Source organism: Bufo gargarizans, chromosome 1, assembly GCF_014858855.1.
Source record: "Bufo gargarizans isolate SCDJY-AF-19 chromosome 1, ASM1485885v1, whole genome shotgun sequence".
In the NCBI taxonomy this organism is placed as follows: domain Eukaryota; kingdom Metazoa; phylum Chordata; class Amphibia; order Anura; family Bufonidae; genus Bufo; species Bufo gargarizans.
In genome coordinates, this window is record NC_058080.1 from 600,190,664 (window position 1) to 600,208,339 (window position 17,676).

Genomic DNA, 17,676 nt, shown 5'->3' on the forward strand with positions numbered 1-17,676 from the left:
TGTGACAGTCAGCATAGCTGCTTCGGGTGGGAAAACCTACACAAAATGGCCCAGATTTTCTAATGTGTCTGCACTAGAGATGAGTGTATCATTTTGAAACAAACTGGGTTTGTTACGGACTTGCTAAAAATTCAGCCACAAGAGAACCAGAAATTTTTCAGATTAGCTTATGACAAGTCCAGTAAAATAGCATGCTTCGAACTTCAGTTACTGTCTTATAATAAAGCTACCGCTGCTACAAAATCTCAAAATCTTGAAAACATTTTTTTTTCTCATTCAAACTGAAAGAAAGCTGTTTTCCCCCCAAATTTGATATTTCTCTAGGTTTGTTGCCAGTGTATACTAGCATTATCTTTCAGTGTTGATTTCTGATCAATTAGTCTACATGTTGACATCTGATACATTTTGGATGGCTAACTCCCCCTCTCAGCCACAGCAAGATGATATGGAAGTGACTTCTGAGTCTGACACCATCCCTTAGAGCCAGGGTTCACAGCATTCCTCCAGTTCCTCCTCCTTGTAGCCCCAGATAAGCCTTTTTGTGAAATCCTCTCTGTTTTCACTGCCCCGTCCTAGTAGGGTGACTTATTTTCTCCTAAGAAGAGGCAACAAAGCCATGCATTCTGGAAGATAGTCAAGAGAGCCTCCCTATTGATAACTTTTGTGAGTGCAGTCACCAATTAAATTGCCTTGAAGAGGAGGTTCAGGAGGAAGTGAGAGGTACTCTATGCATAGCAGCATTGGTGGTAGTAGTAGGTGCAGCACCCGTAGGCATGGTGGTGACAGTAGGGGCAGTGTTAGCACAAAAGGAGCCCACCATGAGATAACGCAGTCCGATAAAAGTGACAAGGAGAGTGAGGACTATAATGATGATCGTGTGTTGGACAGGACCTAGAAGCTGGATTGTGGTGCTGAAGAGGAGGAGGAGACATTTGTGGAGAAGGGTGGTGGCCAGTGCGGCAATAAAGAGTGGAGGTAAGTAAGGACAAAACCTCCAGCTTGGGAATAAATAATTCTGCCAATAATGTGGGCACAGGCACACAATGTGCCAGACCTAGACTAAGCTCAGTTTCTACTAGCTGTGTGCGAGCAACTCTCTAGCTATGTGCAATATGTACAGGATTAAGACAAGCCTTGGGCGTTAAACACAGATAGGTACCAGCGCTCTACTGCAGCATATGAGGTGGCATCACCAGATCCTTTGGGAAAATAGAAATTGCCAGCATTTCTAATCATAACAAGTCTGTCCTCTGTTTCCTGGTCTTCTTTATTGTAGGACCTAGAAGCTGCATCCCCAAACAATACAGTATAATTGTCATTATCAGAAAATTCTTCTTCTCCTGCTCAGACTCCCCCCTCCTTCTTGTCCTCCACTCCATTGTGGAATGTGTGGCCATGAGAAAACTATTCTCCCACAGCAATTAGCTTATCTACAAGCTGAACCCTCACCTTGCCAAGTTGAGGATGGTGCAGTTGCTGCCATACCACTTAGTTGTTTTAATAGTGGTGCAGAAGGTGGCACTTTGACCACAATTTCATTCTGCTGTATGATATTCAGAATCCTGGCCAGCTGTCCATTTTTTTGTTTTCAAAACAGTTGTATAAAATTGAAATTCTCGCTGTGTAAATTAGCTATTCGTAAAGCCATGAATTATATTGTCATGCACCAGAGCAGGAAGCATGTGTTGTTTCAAGTTCAGGCAGTGGCAGATTATGAGTGCTGAGGCCCTTCCAAAAGGCCACAAAATTTGTCAGTAGGGATAAGTGCAGCATCAACGATCTCATCCCCCTCATATTTATCTTATAACAGATGCTAATGCTTATGTAGAAAGGGACAATGGTCAAAGAAGAACAGCTGTTAAGGACCCACAAGAAGAAACTCCCATAAAGTAGGAGGATGAGGAGCTGCCACTGGAGGAGGAGGTGGAAGAAGATGATGATGATAATGATGGCGACACCGGTCACAACACCCAATCATCTCAGTGGGGGAAGAGCCTTAAAGAGCTGCTTCCTCAAACTCAATGGCTTGAATGGCTTTCTTGCTTATGAACTGACAGGCATTTCATTTACATCAAACACTCTGATAATTACTGGATAGTGCTGCTTTTAGACCCTCACTATCAAAGCAAAATGGGGTAAAGTTTTCCTCCCTCCAAATAGGAGGCCAAATTGCATTATTTCCAGTAAACACAGTGTAACAGATGGACCCTTTTATATTATTTTATGTTCCGCTGTCTATATACCCCCTTTCCCCTTCCCCACTTTCTTGTTCCATTGTTTCCCAAGATCAGGGCAGTGTCCTAGGGACACTGCCAAACCTGTTTAAACTAGCTGCAGTGTCCCCCCTCAATATCCCATCAGCCTCGCTATTGTCTGACCCCACCTTTCCTTGTACAATAGTAATCTATGTATTATTTGTGATTGAGGCTGTTGGGGGTTTGAAACCATGTATGCTATGCCTAGTAAAGTCAGTTGACTCCCAACTGTGTGTCGTCCAGTTACTGGGGAAATTGTCTCTTGGCTATTGACCTGCTTCTTCAGCTACAAGGGGATTTAAGTGGAGATATTGATGGTATATCTTGATGCTCCGCAACACACTGTGTATGCAACTTGCCGCAGCTTTCAGCTAGCAGAAGTCTGCCACCAGAATGTCTTAAAAAGAGGTCCCTCGCTGCCCCCAGCAGAGTCAACAACCTCTTGCCACAAGCAGCAGAAGCCGCAGCAGTCAGTTCAATCTCCTCAACATGATGGCACAATTTTTCAAGTGCTGCGCCAGACTGAGATAGACCTCTCAAACATATTCAGTCCTACCTAGACTCTGACCTGTCTCCAGCTCATACCCTGCTCACTGAGCTCATATACTTCTGGATAGGCAGACTAAAACACTGACCTGAATTGGTCCAATTTGTCATCTTTTCACACTCGTCCAGCTGAGGCTGATGAATAGATCTGCCCTTGCTGAATGTGCCTCATCTTGCCACTGTTGCAACATATGGCTGCTGCTGCTGCCACCACCACAGCTGAACCTACTGCCACCACTAGTAACGCTACACATCCACTGCTACTACTTCTACCACTACTATTACAACCAATAAACAGCCAATCTACTGCATTGTATGTGCAATGCTATACCGTTACTGCTGCCGCTATTGTGGCTGCCACATGCCACTATTACCTTATCCTTTCAACACTGTACGGTTTATTCAGAACTTTTTCTTCGGCCAATTATCACGTGCAGGCATTCTGCTCACGTTAAGGCATAATTTTTGGAGACTTGGTCACAAATAGCCAATCTTTCTTCTGACAAGTAGCATGTGTGCATTTTGTATGGAAAGGCATCATTTTTGTATGCTTGGTCTCCCAAAAAGCTATTTTTTTCCCTATAACATCATGTGTATTTGGACACCATCAACCCCTGCATGAGGGAAATTTTTTGGAAGCTTTGGAATAAAAAAAAGCATGCAATGATGTAGTGTGTCTTTAAACACGCTGTTTAACTCCATCAAACATGCCTTTATCCATAGCTATGTATGTCAGTGTCACTCTGATATGATTTACTAGTCCTATGAGACTCAGTTCAGTTCAGGTTCACTAGTTTTTTTTTTTTTTAAGTATGGTTTGAACCCAAATCAATTGTACCCGAACCAAAGTGGCTCCAATTGCACTAGAAATGTGTTGTACATCAATTTCTAGGGCAATTAGAGCCACTTTGTTTCAGGTACAATTGATTTGCGTCCGAATAGAACTTTAAAAAAAATCTGGCTATCCTGAACTGAACCGAGTCTCAAAAGGTTCATTTATCTCTACTCTGCAATTAAAATACAATTCTAAAAAGTTTCACAAAATGATGAAATTTTGGCACAACTACTGTTTGTACACTTTTTTAGACTTAATAGAAATGAGGATGGGGCTTACTGGAAATGGGTGGAGTGGCCTAAGATGGACCATTTGTGTTAAAATTGCACAACAATACTTACTTCTATTTTAAACTAAGCCAACCAATAGTTGGTATGGAGCTAGGCAAGTGTCTATCCCTGAGCCACATTTATCATCCAGCCTGATCCACTGTGATAAATCTAGTGTAGGTCTAAACATTCTGTGTAGTGTATTGTCGGCTGAACCCACTAAGAATAAGCTGTTGCCAGAAGTTTCTGGTGGAAGATCTTTTTCATCTCCCTATTAAATACACATACACATTCCGCCGAGCCGAACGTGTATGTCTATGAGGGAATTGTGAGGAATTTGGAAGTGATAGCTGTTGGCTGAATGATTGTTGACTGTGTGCCTTTAAAGGCTATGGACACCTTTTGTAATGAAATTAATACAAAAATTACACTTATTAATTTATTTGGTGGAGAAAATAATTTCTCCAATTGATTGTGTTTATTTATTTATTTTTTCATTTTTGTTCTACAGTCTGTTGTGCTTCCTATGCACAGTAGGCTGCTCTCAGTGAGTTTACAGAGAATCATCTGACGGATTTTCTGTAACTCCTCCTATGCACACTGGAGTGCACACTGTCTCTCTTTCCTTCCCCCCTTCAAGATGCAGAGCGGCAGTGGGGCAGAGTGTTAGCTATAGAATACAGCTGACACTCTGCTTGGAATAACTGTCTAACCCCTTACATGCTGCGGTCCTTAGGGATTGCTGTCTGGATGGGGCTAACCATCAGGCCGCTGCTCTGCCCTGGCAGTGGTCCAATGCTTAAAGGGTTAATACCACCCTCCATTATAGCTGGGCGAGCAGTGGCAATGCCCCCCCACCCCAGGATGGCAGAGCGCACAAAACACCCCCGCCCCCCCCTTTCAAGATGTAGAGTGCGCAGCACCCCTGCCCCCCCCTTTCAAGATGGCAGAGTTCAAGATGGCAGTTGACACTCTTCTTGAAATGGCCAACATCGGTGCTGGCACCAATGTTGGTCATTAAATCCCTTCCATGCCACGGTCCTTAGGGACGCCTTGTACGCCAAACTTGAAACACAAGTTCACTTAACACTAGTTGCAACGTTTTAGCTCATAGGTTGAAAAAAGACTCTGTGAATGAGCTGAAAACATTGCGACTACAGGGGTGAATAAAGTGTTTGATAGTGCGAACATTTTTTTCTTTATATAGTGCCCGCCCTTTTAACAGTGACCTACACAGTGCCTACCCCTTTAACATTGACCACCCCTTTAACAGTGACCTTCATAGTGGCCGCCCCTTTAACAGTGACCTCCACAGTACCTGCCGCTTTAACAGTGAATACCACAGTGCCCATCCCTTTAACAGTGACCTTTCGCAGTGCCTCCCCCTTTAACAGTGACCTTCACAGTGCCCGCCCCTTTAACAGTGACTTCCACAGTGCCCACCCTTTTAATAGTAACCTCCACAGTGCCTGCCCCTTTAACAGTGACTCCACAATGCCCGCCCCTTTAACAGTAACCTCCACAGTGCCAGCCCCTTTAACAGTGACCTCCACAGTGTCTGCCCCTTTAACAATTACCTCCACAGTGCCCGTCTCTTTAACAGTAACCTCCACAATGCCTGCCCCTTTAACATTGACCTCCCCTTTAACAGTGACCTTCATAGTGCCCATCCCTTTAACAGTGACCTTCATAGTGCACGCCCCTTTAACAGTGACCTTCACAGTGCCCACCACTTTAATAGTGACCTCCCCAGTATTCGCCCCTTTAACAGTGACTCCACAATGCCTGCCCCTTTAACAGTGACTGCCCCTTTAGCAGTGACCTACACAGTGCCTGCCCCTTTAACAGTGATCTACAATTTTCCCGTCCCTTTTATAGTGCCCACCCCTTTAACAGTGACCTCCACAGTGCCCACCCCTTTAACAGTGACCTCCACAGTGCCCGCCCCTTTAACAGTGACCTCCACAGTGCCCGCCACTTTAATATTGACTACCCCTTTAACAATGACCTCCACAGTGCCTGCTCCTTTAACAGTGACTTCAACAATGCCGACCCCTTTAATAGTGACCTCCGCAGTGCCTGCCCCTTTAACAGTGACCTCCACAGTGCCCGCCCCTTTAACAGTGAACTCCATAGTGCCTGCCCCTTTAGCAGTAACCTCCACAGTGCCCTCCACTTTGACTACTCCTTTAACAGTGACCTCCACAGTGCCCACCCCTTTAACAGTGACTTCCACACTGCCCACCCCTTTAACAGTGACCTCCACAGTGCATGCCCCTTTAACAGTGACTTCCACAGTGCCCGCCCCTTTAACAGTGAACTTCACAGCGCCTGTACGTTTAGTAGTGGCCTTTGCCCCCCATGCATGTAGCAGTGCAGTTGTGCCGTCATACGTCATATGACTGAATATTTAAGGACCTGCGAACTGCATAAAACCTGTGACCAGTTGTTATTGAAACCTGGAGTAGGACCTGCGAGCTTCTATTGGCTAATAAGGGACATGTGACCGTGTAAATGGCAGTTTGGATTTAAGTGAAAGGCCTGCTGGCTTCTATTGGCTAATGCAGGTCATTTTTTGGGAATATCTCAAGAACGGTACGAACCTTCCCGAACACCTGATGTACCTCTGTGCCAAACTTCCAGTTGTTTGGTCTAAACATCTAGACAGACAGAAACTCATTTTTATATATACAGGTGAAACTCGAATTTGAATATTGGGCAAAAGTCCATTTATTTCAGTAATGCAAATTAAAAGGAATTGCATTAATGCAGCTTAAAATTAGAATTTTGTGAAAAGGTTCAATATTCTAGGCTTAAAGTATTACACTCTATAGTCAGCAAATTAATCCATACCCCTTGAGCAAAGGGTACCTCAAAATTGTGACTTTGGTGTAAGCTGTAAGCCATAATCATCCAAATTGTAACAAATAAAGGAGGCTTGAAATATCACTTGTCAAACTGGTGCAAAGTAAAAGTGGCTTAGTTGCCCATAGCAACCAATTAGATTCCACCTTTCATTTTTCACAGCTCCATTGGAAAATGTAAGGAGGAATCTTATTGGTTGCTATGGGCAACTAAGCCAGTTTTCCTTTGCACCAGTTTTGATAAATCTCCCCCACTGTGTACTTTGATGTGTACATAGCATTGTTTATCCTCACACTGTACTAATCTGTGTGGGAAAAGTGACCGTTCACTGTGTGGACTGCACACAATACTGTATTCAGAAGAGAGTGCATGAAGTGAGAGAGTCAGTAATATCCAGTATATCCTGCTTATAACGCCTGTTTCTGACTGTAGATCGCTGCACTAACGTTATCATCAGAAATATCTATTGTGTCTACAAATAATGGACTTTATACAGAATGGAAAGTGAGAAATATATCTGCTGATCACAGGTTGTAGCATACTGTAAGTCTCGCTATATTGGAATGAACTCTTACTACCAAGTTACTTGCAAGTTCCAGCAGCCTATATGTAAGTGGCTGCTAGCTGTGCTATGTAACAGGATGTGGGGGCAGGGCAGCAGAGCTTGTGCTGGTGCATGTGAAATCAACAGGAACACCCACAGAGCCTCACAGAAGATGACATCAGTGAGCAAAACTCATAGAAGAGCGTTTCTGAGTGCATGTGGAATACAATAATGGAAATTACTGAGATGAGACATACACATAGGCTGCACAAGAGTTAGTCATCTCGGTTAGTTGTATTCTTTTTATTTTCCCTCTGGCAAGTTTCAGTGTTAGGAAGTATGTGATTCTTTAAACAGGGAGACAGTGATTTATTGGCTTGTGGAAATGGCCTGTGTGGTAATTCATTTTATGTAGTGGTGGATTCATATAAAAGAAGGCATCGATGACTCATTTTTAGTGATTACAGTATTACATTCTGTAAACCTACAACAAATAACATTTAGCTAAGGTCCTAAAGTGCTATAAAATGTAAAGTTTCATACATTGCACTAATAAATAATAGTTTTATCTATATTATGCTTTTTTAATCCACAACTATTTACGTTCCAATCCATGCATCCTGTATGTTTTATCCAGTGAACTTTTTTGCTGCCATTTTATAAAAAATAATAATAAATCTCCTTTGAACAAAGCATTGCAGGAGAATTGATACTTTCTTCACATTAGGTTTGTTAAAAAGAATTTGGTAGACAGTAGTATCTAGAAGACTATTCTAGACTATTCCAGTTTCCCAGGCTGCAATAAAATATTATGCTATCTGCTGTCATAATGTAATCATTGCCTAGAGTGCAATAACTAAAATTTTCTCTGCTTGGATAGACACACAAATTGACTGTGGATTTATGGTTCTTACTAACAAAAGATCCTGTTTCCTAAGTAGAACAGAAAATAATAAACTGGTGTTTTGAAGGTAACATGTTACTGTTCTATGTGATATATTGCATCACTTAAAAGTATTATATTTTCCATATGTCCCTTTTTAAAAGTACAATGACCTTCTATACTTGTAATAAAAATAATAGAACTGAAGAGCATATTATGATGTACTCGAATGTTACAGCATGACTATAACTTCAATTTATAAAAGATGCTCACAAAATAGCGAGGTCCTATCAATAGCAATTAATGTAGGCACTGTGCAATTAAATGCTCCTGTTCCTGCAGCCACAATTATGGGGAGAGTTTTTAAGTAAACTGTCAGGGTTGCTAGGTTGTGAGCTGTTTGAATTGTACACACTAAATGTTTGATTGTGTGATTTGATTCAAATTTCTATCAACTTCTGCATTTTTGTTCCTGTTAAAGGAAGAACATATGCCCTATCCACATCATAGTGCATAAATATCTGTTCAGTAAGGGTCCAACTGCTGGACACCCACCAATCACAAAAATTAGGTGCCAGAGTTCCTGGAATAATTTAAGGGTTGGTCATGCATGCACACTACTGCAGAACGCTGTACATGGCTTCTCTGTTGCAGTGTAGCATTGAAATGGCAGCATTCATTGACTCTGACTTTTCATTCTTGAGATTGGTGGGGGTCTCAGTGGACAGAATTCCAATGATCATATTCCGAATTAAATCTCTTTAATAGATGTCATAGACCCATATGTTCTAATGAAATAAAATCAGCACTAGTGGTAAAAATAATAAATATCTGAGCGCAAGCTGCAGATAACTTTCATACTACAAATAATAAAAAATAAAATAAAATTGTATACTATACTTTACTATATAAAGTGTCATGATCACTCACACATGCAGCAAGACTGGCATAAGACATACTTTATTTCACTCTTAATGCACTAGACTACAAGGATTGAGTTGACTGCCAAACATATCAACACATGCACACACAATGCTGCCACCATCTATCAGTGCAGCCGACAAAAATGGACATACAGATAAGCAAACACTACAGAAATAAAAAGCTAAAATAATCACATAACAATTAGATCGGTGAAGGATTCATGCTAGTAGAACAGCAGAAAGTTGGTCAAACCTACAACTAGGTGTAACTCTAGGGATTTAAACCAGGTGTGGTTTAAAGTATTCAATTTTTAAAAGTTCTTAGCTGGTCCCCCTCTCATCCTCCTTTTAGTTATGTGACAGGAGGCTGGCTAATTACATACAAAAAGTGAAAAATTGTATGGCACAATTCTAATTTTCAGCTACAACTACATGTAGGTTTCTCTGAAAATGATAATGTGACTGGCAAGTTTTTCAGGATATTTTTATTTTACCAAACACAAATATGAAATTTTAATCCTTTCAACCAATATGTAATTAGGTAGGTTTCTTAAGGCCGAAAATCCTTTTTCTTGAGATTAAAAAATCCCAAGTTCTCTGATCATAAGAACATAAGATACTTATTATAAAACTTGAAATATGACAATGCTGCCTTTGAAGTATATCTTCTGGCCTATGGATCCATACAGCCTTAGTCCCAGTATTGAATAGCTAGAGACATATGGGATTTATTAATTCCATTAGCATCTCTATGTTACCTGGGAAAGCAGTACAGTTTGGTATTTTTTTATTTCATTATTACCTCTGTGATAACTGGCAAGGAGTACAGTACAGTCTACAACATTCTGTGTATAATAAGCTCTTGTCTGTTCCAGGGAAATAGCAAAATGACATCAGAACACACATACTCATAACATAAAGGAACAGACAAAAAATAAATAAAAAATATGTATATATATATATATATATATATATATATACAGTACAAACCAAAAGTTTGAACACACCTTCTCATTCAAAGAGTTTTCTTTATTTTCATGACTATGAAAATTGTAGATTCACACTGAAGGCATCAAAACTATGAATTAACACATGTGGAATTATATACATAACATAAAAGTGTGAAACAACTGAAAATATGTCATATTCTAGGTTCTTCAAAGTAGCCACCTTTTGCTTTGACTACTGCAAACTCTTGGCATTCTCTTGATGAGCTTCAAGAGGTAGTCACCTGAAATGGTCTTCCAACAGTCTTGAAGGAGTTCCCAGAGATGCTTAGCACTTGTTGGCCCTTTTGCCTTCACTCGCGGTCCAGCTCACCCCAAACCATCTCATTTAGGTTCAGGTCCGGTGACTGTGTAGGCCAGGTCATCTGGCGCAGCACCCCATCACTCTCCTTTATGGTCAAATAGCCCTTACACAGCCTGAAGGTGTGTTTGGGGTCATTGTCCTGTTGAAAAATAGCAGTGGTTTCCTAGCAGATATTCTACCATGAAGGCCTGATTCACACAGTCTCCTCTTAACAGTTGTTCTAGAGATGTGTCTGCTGCTAGAACTCTGTGTGGCATTGACCTGGTCTCTAATCTGAGCTGCTGTTAACCTGCAATTTCTGAGGCTTGTGACTCGGATGAACTTATCCTCCGCAGCAGAGGTGACTCTTGGTCTTCCTTTCCTGGGGCGGTCTGCATGTGAGACAGTTTCTTTGTAGCGTTTGATGGTTTTTGGGACTCCATTTGGGGACACTTTCAAAATTTTCCCAATTTTTCGGACTGACTGACCTTCATTTCTTAAAGTAATGATGGCCACTAGTTTTTCCTTACTTAGCTGCTTTTTTCTTGCCATAATACAAATTCTAACAGTCTATTCAGTAGGACTATCAGCTGTGTATCCACCTGACTTCTCCACAAGGCAACTGATGGTCCCAACCCTATTTATAAGGCAAGAAATCCCACTTATTAAACCTGACGGGGCACACATGTGAAGTGAAAACCATTTCAGGTGACTACCTCTTGAAGTTCATCAAGAGAATGCCAAGAGTGTGCAAAGCAATAATCAAAGCAAAAGGTGGCTACTTTGAAGAACCTAGAATATGACATAGTTTCAGTTGTTTCACACTTTTTTGTTATGTATATAATTCCACATGTGTTAATTCATAGTTTTGATGCCTTCAGTCTGAATCTACAATTTTCATAGTCATGAAAATAAAGAAAACTCTTTGAATGAGAAGGTGTGTCCAAACTTTTGGTCTGTACTGTATATATATATATATATATATATATATATGTACAGTGAAAAGATTTCACTATAGATACTATTGCTAATGGCACTAACAAAGGAATGTTTATAATATAAAGCAATTGCACATAAAAATTTGTTCAAATATGAAGAGAAATATAACATGTTTGTAAAAAAAAAGCCTACATTAATTATAATGTTTATTTGCTGTTAAGGCTGCCATGCACATGACCTACGTGTAGCTTGGGAATTTCTTTTAAAAAGTGACTATTCATAAGCTTAGAAGCTCAGTGAACAGGAAAATTTGGCTGCTTTTAATGCCAGTGTGACAGGTTACTTTATTACTGTGCCTCACACAGCAATTTAACAGTTACCTTGGTAACGGATTGAGTGAGGTAATGGGATCATAGGAAAGAAGAGGCTAGTTCTGAGAGGAGACCATATGCTGGCTTATGTTCACAGGGCTGTTTGCTCACTAAAAGCTCTTGACAATCATTGTACTTGTATGTAAATGAGCTGGGATAAATAAAAGTCCTGCTCTATTTATTTGTCTTCTAGTGGTTGGTCTTTTTAATTTTATTGAAAAAAAAAAGCAAGATATATTTCCTGATTAAGTAACTATACTTTTGGTAAAATCAATAAATAAAAATAAAATAATAATAAATACAAATTCAAATAGATAAGCTTACAAATCTGTTTAACATGTTTAGTTTACCAAGAAAGAAAATATATAAAATTATTTAATATTATTTTCTATAAATGTGAAAAACTCATTGATTTTGATTCAGTTTAGCTAAAACGCATATAAATAAAAAAAAATGTGATTCATAAACCTCATCATTATTTTTATTTCATATATACCTATGTTTATCTATATAATTTTCTATCTCACCAATACATATGGCTGTAACAATCCCTATCTGTATAAAAAAAAAAAATCCTAAAATCATGAACTTTCCTCACTGGCCACTAGACCTAATATACACTATTCACAAACAGTTAGGAATATTTGGCTTTCGGGTGAAATTTATGGAAAACGAAAAAAAGTTCACGCTACAGTGATATTATATCATGAAAGTAGGTCATTTAAGTAGAACCATGCAATGTGGATTTCCTCATATCGAACAATTAATTGCAACAAAAGGCAACAATAGTGGTGGGTATACCCACACAAAAAATGTCAATGTCTCAATAATTTGTCATGTGGCCTTGAACATCAATAACAGCTTGACAATGACGTCTCATGCTGTTCAAAAGTCGACTTATGGCCTGCTGAGGCATGGCATCCCACCTTTATTGTAGGGGGGACTTCAGGACATTAAGGTTTCTGGGGTACAGAGTTACGAGCCTCTCCATGGCTATTCAGCTGATCCCATAGGTTTTCAAGTGCAGGCCACTCCATTTGAGGTAGCCCTGTCTCCAACAGCTGTTTCCTAATGATGCGACCTCAATGAGCTGGCACCTTGTTGTCCATAAAGATGAAATTAGGCCTGTGTTGTTCATGCAGATCCACAATGACTGGATTAATGATGTCATTCAAGTAGTATGGGCTTGTAACTGTAGGGCAGTTCTGTATTGACTAGACACACTTGCCACATTGTAACACCTCCACCACCAAAGGCTCATCTGTTGACAACAGTAGCTGATGCATAGTGATCTCCTTAATAATCTTAAACATTGTTGGCGGTCATCATTTCTGGTCAGGGTGAATCAACTGTCATTAGTGAACAGAACTGAGGTCCTTCGTCCAGAGTAGATGTTCCCTGGCCCATGCAAGACAATGAAGCCTATGCCTGATGGTGTGGTCAGGTATCCTTGCAGGTTGTCTAGCAAGCAGACCATGCTGATATAAATGGTTTTGAATGGTCTGACATGACACTTGGGTGCCTCTAACCTCCCTTAAATATACCTGGAGTTCTGTGGAATTTATCATCTGGTTCCGCAGGGCATTGTTCACAATGAAGTGGTCATCAGTGTGGGATGTGGCCAAAGGACGTCCACTTCTATGCTTTTCTGTAACTCTTCCAGTCTATCTGTAGCTCTGTTGCAACCTACTGATGACACCCTGTGATACTCTAAGCTCAGTTGCCACTTGCGTCTCAGAACATCCTGCTTGAAGCCTCGCAATGGCGAGGTAATGTTGATCAATTGTTAGGTGTTGTCCTGGTCTCATGATGTCGAAATGTGAACAGCATGATGAGGAGGACTATTTAGCTACCAATTCTAATTGAACCAGGAAATGTATTGGGTGATTCATGGATCAAACACCTGTTGTGAATTTTTCCATTAAGCTTCTTGTTAGAGAATAGCAAATTGTGTAAAAAGTACTGAAACATTGAACAGTTCGACATGTGAACTTAAAAGTTTAGAGAAGGTCACATTAAGTTCACCTGTAAAGGTTACAGTGCATATTAGGTTCATCCTGAAATTTTCACCCACAAGCCAAATATCCCTAACATTTTGTGCGTAGTGTATATTAAGACTTCTTGTTCTTTAAGAACAGCCACATTGACCATAGACACAATAAACAGGAGGGGATCTCATTGACTTCTCTGGGAGATTTTTCTAGGCATGCTCCATGACCTGTACAGAGATCAGGAGGGAGTAGTGTGATATCACTCATTGTGAATGGTGGATCTGGTGCTCTCTAGTCAAAGGTGATATCTTTCATTGTAATCCTGCCTGTGATAATAATGACATGGCTTCTGAAAAGTTACCTGTAGAGAATACAAAGTCTCAATATATTATTAGGCCTAATGGGATTTAAAAATGACAAAAACTTGGCGCTTTGTGATGTAGTGTTAAGGATTGCTACATCTGTTTAAACTTTAAAATTTTTTTATTTTCAATATTATTTATTCTATCTTTTCAAATAAAACATAACATTTATCAGATAAACAGTAGTTCAGTACTCTCACATATCGCAAACAAAAGTGATGGAATTTAAGGCCACTCAAAAACAAAGGACAGTTTAAATATAAGGGCTCCTGCATATTTATTACAGATTCTTAACTTAGTCCAAAAACACACTTGGAAATCCAGCTCTTGATCCAAAAGCAGGGACATTCTATTTCAGCTGTTTTAAGTCTTCTGTTACAGGAAATGTAGTATAGTTACGCATTTCAGATCACCTCTATTCTGGGTCCTTCATCATGACATGATTCTTAACTTGTCTGAGGTATATGAAGCTATTGTGTGTTGCCTAAAGACACCTGTGGGGGCTTATAATCTGTCTTTGATTTTATATAGAGGAACACAGTGTCTATGGATTAAGAATTCTGAAAAATAATCTGTGCCTTGAGAATGCACAACATGAAGAAAAAAATATATGCAGATTTATCTTCTGTATTTAAAACTCTATTCACTTGTGTAATGTGTATTTTCGGTGAATAATCTGCAAAATAAATCTGAAAGATATTCACCAAGTCAGAACGTGGCCTTAAATCCATCCTGTCCCCATGAAATGCAATGCAATCCACAACCAGCATGTTATAGAGCAGAACAAGCTGAGCAGATTGGGAATAAATAAATAAAAAACAAACAGTAAGCCTTGTAATTTATTCATTAAAATCTCTGTTTTCTGAGCTAATTAGCCAACTAGGTTTTCTTATAAGTGACTGACAGCCCCTACATCTGAGAGCAGAAAAAGCTGGGATTTTAATGAATTACCCTTTAAGCACATAAATAATGTGTCTCAAAATTAAAAGCCTGTAGAGCTCATCTCAAGTGACACATCTACAATATTTCACAAAAGTGAGTACACCCCTCAAATTTTTATTATATCTTTTCATGGGACAACACTACAGATATGAAACTTTGATAAAATGTATAGTCAGTGTACAGCTTGTATAACAGTGTACATTTGGTGTGCCTTCAGAATAGCTCAACACACAGCCATTAATGTCTAAACCACTGGCAACAAAAGTAAGTACACCCCTAAGTGAAATTGGCCAAATTGTGTCCAATTAGCCATTATCTCTCCCCGTTGTTATGTGACTCGGACTGCATTTCAGTCCTTGATAATGGACTGGGGTTCAGTCTAGTGGGACAATTCGATCCGGTTTCGTTGGAAGTTGACCTATTCAAGTCAGTCCGCAAATTTAATTTCCATAGGATGTTTTGTGCTGGGCCTAAAGAGGAAGAAAAAACCCAGAAAGAGGGAGAAATTCCAACTATAATTGGCCCCTTGGGTTTTAGTCTTTCAGCTAACTTAAATGAAAGCAAAGTGTCTTGTTTGGAGTTTATGACATATGGTACTGACCCCCATAAGGATGTAGATACACATGATGTGGTTCTGGTGCAGGAATTTACAGGAGAAGTGAGGTCAACATATTGTCCCCCCTTGCCCCCTGGCAGTAGTTTAGAGATTTTTTGTTACCAAGTTTTGAAGGAGATGAGGGCAATCCTCTATCCAACACGACAAGATATAATCATTAAAGCAGCGGACAAGGGGGGCAATGTTACATAGAAACATAGAAACATAGAATGTGTCGGCAGATAAGAACCATTTGGCCCATCTAGTCAGCCCAATATATCTGAATCCTATGAATAGTCCCTGGCTCTATCTTATATGAAGGATAGCCTTATGCCTATCCCATGCATGCTTAAAGTTGTTCTCATGACTAGGGATTATTATGTCTGGAAGGCCAAAAGACAATTAAAGGATGAGAAGATCTATGAAAAATGTAATAAAGATTCCACTAACAAAATATGTAATTTAATACAGGGTATGTTGCGCAAGTATGTGGAATTGGATATCCTCTCTAAGAAGATAGGTGAGAAACTGCTCCCGGTGTCCCATCCAAACCATCATGGTATTTCTTGCCTAAAATGCACAAGAGTTTGGACTCCCCTCCTGGACGGCCTATTGTGGCTTGCATTGGTTCTGCCACTGAACCCCTATCTGAGTACTTGGACTGGCTTCTTCATTCACTCCTTAGAAACATCCCCTCCTATCTGAAGGACACAAATGACTTCCTCCTGGCTCTGAAGTCCTTTCATTGGCAGGAGGGACATCATTTGGTCTCTCTATATGTGGAGAGTTTGTATACTCGTATTCCACATGAGACTGGAATAATGGCTGTGAAAGAGGTCCTTGAAGGGACAGATAAGAGTTCCATATTTATTCAGTTTAATGGAGAGGCCCTTCAATTTATTCTAGAAAACAATGCATTCAGATTTGGGGATCAGTGGTATAAACAGAAATATGGTACAGTGATGGGGACACCAGTGGCATGCACCTTTGCCAATATTTTTCTGGCACGGTTTGAGGACAAATATATTTATTCCCTTAGTAACCCACTTCTGCGCTACATACAACAGTTTTTACATTACATAGATGATATATTCATTGTCTGGTCAGGCACAGAGTCCCAATTTAGTGAGTTTGTTAATCATCTTTATGAATATAACCAGATGAACATGAGATTTACCTACAAGTTTGGGGGTCAAGAATTGTAATTTCTTGATGTTTTGGTGGTGGTGGAGGGAGATCAATTGGTTACCAGGGGTTATAGAAAACCCACGACAACCAACTCCCTGTTACACTATGATAGTTTTCCAAAGTGTAAAATCAGCAGTCCAGTATGGTCAATTCATAAGATTCAGGAGAATTATTAGTCCCAGGCTTTGGATCTAACAAAGCGCTTAATGAGAAGAGGTTATCCACTCAGAAATATCCGGCTATGTCAAAGGCTTTACAATTTACACAAGATTACTTATTGTCAGGAAGCAAAATACCTAAAAAAGATATATGGCTTAAAGAATATGTACCCAAAGGCAACCGTAATTGTGGGAATTGTTCATTTTGCAAGTATAATCCCTAGTATAGGATAGTATGTTTTTGAGGTTTGCAGCATAGGGCCGCTCATCTTATTACATGTAGAAGAAGGTTCTTGGTATACTTGATAGTGTGTCCCTGTGGTCGCTTCTATATTGGTAAGACTATCAGACCGTTATTTGAAAGGATAAGAGAAAACTTTAATTCTGTAACATCTGGTAAAGGATGTCCACGGTTGATTAAACATGTTAGAGAGGTACATGGAAGCGACCCCAGGATCTGAACATTTTCAGGTCTAGAACTAGTACCCTATTTACCAACAGGGGGTTATAGACGCACCCAATTATTGTGAAAGAGGGCTTGTTGGATTATCAAAGCCAATGCTAGGTCTAAATGATAGAAATGATTTAAGTGTTTTTCTATAGGCATCTAAAGAATATTGTACCTAATTAATAGGTTCATGTTTTTACGTATTTGATATGTCACCACCAGGACTGCTGGTGGGCATGTCAGCCATGGAGGCGTTGGTGCATAAAGGTGAC